We start from the raw sequence: 4263 nt of genomic DNA on the forward strand, positions 1-4263 counted from the left end.
GTGAATGGGCTTCTCAGATTTCTTCCAGCTCTGTCAGAGCTTTAAAATTCTATGAAAGGTACTGAAATGACCAAGGCAAGATGACAGGGGCTTTCTAATGGAGGGATCAGGCTGGCACCAAGCATTCTTAGCATCACCCAGTATGCTCCAGGTGTGATCCCATAGGACGAAGCGCTTCCCAGGAAGTCTGCTTGCCAGAATAATTGACCCTACACCACATCAACCCTCTGGATGCCTGTCTTCAGGGAGCAGGACAGTGCCCCATGTTAAATGACACCATGAGGGTTCGTCCACCACATCAGCAAGGAGGACAGTCTCACATGACGAAGGGCCGAGTTTCCTCAACAAGTAAAAGGGCATAAAAAGGAAGGGAGAAAGGACTGTTAGAGATGAAAAGAGATTTAAGAGATAAAGCACCAAAATGCAATGTATAGGCCAGGCGCTGTGGCTCATGTCTGTAACCCCAGCACTTTGGGAGACCGAGACAAGAGGATCACTTGACGTCAGGAGTTTGAGAGCATCCTGACCAACATGGTGAAACCCCATCTCTATTAAAAATACAAAAATTAGCTGGGCGTGGTGGTGCTGTGCCTGTAGTCCCAGCTACTCGGGAGGCTGAGGCAGGAGAATTGCTTGAACCCGGGAGGTGGAGGTTGCCGTGAGCTGAGATCAAGATCATGCTACCGCACTCCAGCCTGGGAATGTATGGAGCTTGTTTAGATTTTTATTCAAACAGATGAACCAGAAAAGGACATTTTTTCAGGAGAATGAGAACATGTGAAGATGAATTGCTTATTAGAGGATCTTAAGGAATGGTTCGTTGAATTAGGTGTGGTGATGATGTGCTTGATTTTAGAAATGTGCTAATGTGTGAGAAATACATTCTGAAATATTCATGGGTGAAATGATCTGGCGTCTGACATTTCTGTGAACAAGGGGCTTGAGGGAGAAATGGGATGAGAACTGCAAGGTGGGGATGGCACTTCGAGCTGGGTGATGGCTGCGTGGGAGTTCCTCAAACCAGTCCCTCTACTTCTGTAGGGGTTCTGGGACTTTCCATGCTATAAGTAAAATGGAATAAACAGAAGTGGGTCTGTGGATATTTCATTTCTCTGGCTGTGACCCTCCCCTTCTAGTTCCCCCCTCCTCCATGCCCCACATTCAGGCCCAGAGAACATCTGTTTCACCAGGCACAGCTGTCCTGGCCCCACTTCCCGTTAGCTCCAAACACCCAGAGAAGGAAAGGCAGGCCTTGACTCAACCGGCCCCTGCCTGATTTGTATTTGGCCTGCTGCCTGGTTTCTCAGAGGCTCACCCTGATTTCTCTGGGTTCTGAGCCTTTGTCTCAGCTGCTTTGCAACCAGGAACCCTTCCCCTGGGCACATGTCTCTCACCAGTCATCTTCCAGTAATTTCTCACCTCCTCTGGCAGGAGTGGGGGAGGCGGAAGTGGGGATGGGATGGGTCCCTGTGTCAGATGCCACATGGGACAATCAGGTGCAAGCCCTAGCTCTCAATAGGGAGTCCAAATCCCAGTTGGGACATGACTGAAAACATAGCACGTCATGTAAACAGTGATAAAATGCAACCATGGGGTGCGGAGAGGGAAGACTTCGTTCTGGGGGAGTTCAGGGCAGCAGCAGGAATCAGTCACGTTGATGTGTGGAGTGGTGTTTTGTCTGGGTCCTAGGCCACAAGGAGGTCTGAAGGAGCAGAGTGTGTCATACTCTGCCTTGCAGAGAGGGCCATGGAGACCCCAAGGAGAGATACAGGTGCTAGTTATGGTTATGATAACTACTGTTCTCACATGCTAATTATCTCCTCTTTCAGGATAAAGGCCAGGTATGTGCCTGGTGCTGTGTCCCCACAAATCAGAAGGGGTCTCCTCTCTCCTTCCCTCCCCACATTACCCTGCCTGATTCAGCTCTGTGCCTCACAGTATCTTGCACAGGTGCTGGGTACATGGTAGGCACTCCCTGAAGACCAACTGATTATTGAGGTCAGTGTTCAAACTCAGGCCAGTCTCAAAATGGCTGCGTAGAATCACAGATGCTTATGATGTTTGGTTTAAACAGATCCCAGGGCTCCATATGAGACCCTCAGAACCCAAGCCTTTAAAGAAAAGGCCAGGGAATCTGTACTTTTACCTGGCCCTTCAGGAGGTCACAAGTCGCTGCTGGGTTAGAGAAGGAGGTGAGGGAGTTAGAGGGGAGTTCAGCACCGCGGACAGAGACACACAGCTGCCTCCATCAACTCTCTTTCCTGGGACTGACTAGCTGGGGGCAAGGAAGGTCAGTCTCTGTATGTGTGGCAGGGATCCATAGTCCAACCCTGATGGGGGCCAGGTGACATCTGTGGTCTTGACCCCCACATGACGCAGCCCCAGTCCCTGCTTCGGGAGCAAGTTTCAAGGAGGACAATGGTCTTTTTTCAGAGACAGCTCTGACTCTGCCCAGGGAGGGGCCGTATAATAAATGTCCCCTCGATTTCTTTTATAAGTTGTAAGTGACCCCCATACTGTGCAAGCAGCAAAGCATGAAGCCTGAGTCCGTGTGAACAAATTAATCCCCTAAACATGGTTTGAGCACCTACTGTGTTCAAGGGCCGTGCCAGTAGCCACAGGGCATGTAGGGATGAGAGAGATACAGCCGCCGCCTCAAGCAACCTGCAGCTTGTCAAACATGGTTCATTGGTTGTTAGAAAGCAGAGCAGCCTTGAAGATAACCAGACTCTGAGTCGGTCAGTGTGCGTGTTAGAGAGGCAGCCAGGGAAGTGGAGAGAACAGACATTTGGTGGCAGAGGCTGAATTGGAGAACTGGCACTGAGACACTGTGTGGCCTTGTGCATGTGGCGTTGCTCTCAGAGCCTTAGTTTCCTGATCTGAAAAATGGGAGTGGCTGCATCCCTCCCTCTATCCCCTCCCCTCCCCCGCAGCATGTACTGGGAAAGTGCCCGCCTGGCCTGGCTCCCAGGACCCAGCCTGAGCACCATGCATTTATTCACAGACTCCACATTTGCTGGTGACCCATTACACACCAGGTGCAGTGCCAGACACAGACAATAGGGTGGACGAGAGCTGATACGCTGGGGTCTGTTACGGGCAGAGCAAGGCAGCCACGGCTCCTCCTCTCTTGCTCCTGGGCCCCCAGCTGGGCGACATTTCCAGCTTCGCTTGCAGTGAGGGTGGCCATGTGACTGAGTTCTGCCTGATGGATGTGCCCCACTTGCAGGCCTGGCCCATAAAGCCCTCCCCCACGAGATGATCTCTTTTCGTCTTCATCCCGGGCTGGTTAGAGAAGCCTCTGGGTGAGAAAAGGACAGAGCCTGGAGACAGGAGGGGCTCAGGTCCCAGATACAGCAGGGGGAAGTCTGTTCACCAAAGAGTGGCACTGAACTGTTACGGGCAACAGAAACACACCAGTGCTGAGTTGAGGCCCTACATTTTGGGGTGTTTTTTGCAGCAGTTAGCCTGTCCTGACTAATACAGAGAGACAGACGTCAAGCAGGTACAAACGATCAGGAGTGTCAGAGATGATGGAGAGATGAAACAAATAAACAGGAAGGGATGGTGGAGAATCCCTGGGGGGGATACGTTATGGATTTCTTTTAAGTTCTTTTTTTTTTTTTTTAGACTGAGTCTCTTGCTCTGTCACCAGGCTGGAGTGCAGTGGCATGATCTTGGCTCACTGCAGCCTCCACCTCCTAAGTTCAAGTGATTCTTCTGCCTCAACCTCCTGAGGAACTGGGATTACAGGTGCTCACCACCACACCCACCTAATTTTTGTATTTTTAGTAGACACAGGGTTTCATCATGTTGGTCAGGCTAGTCTCGAACACCTGACCTCATGATCTGCCCGCTTCAGCCTCCCAAAGTTCTGGGATTACAGACGTGAGCCACTGCACTGGGTTCTTTTAGTTCTTCCAAACTTAATGAATAAACCTTTAGCTCCTCAGTGGTCCTGTTCTTAGGCCATATAACGTCCTTCCCTTTTCAAGCCTCCTGAAATCCCATCTCATGGGTACCAGTCACTCGCTTAACTCTTCCACATTCTGGGTTTTATTCCAAGGATCCACTGTCGAGGTTTGTCTTTAATTTCTGGGTTGGAAACCTGCCCCTTCATGGTACCTAGCCCCAGCCACCTTTCTCCTCCCCGCCCTTGCCTTCTGAAGGCAGAGCTTTCCCACGGAACTATATTCCCCATCGCTTCACTTCACTGATCACCCCAAAACTCTAAGCTTCGTTCAGTATTCAGGTGAAAGCGTT

This window comes from Saimiri boliviensis, chromosome 21, assembly GCF_048565385.1.
Source record: "Saimiri boliviensis isolate mSaiBol1 chromosome 21, mSaiBol1.pri, whole genome shotgun sequence".
NCBI lineage: Eukaryota > Metazoa > Chordata > Mammalia > Primates > Cebidae > Saimiri > Saimiri boliviensis.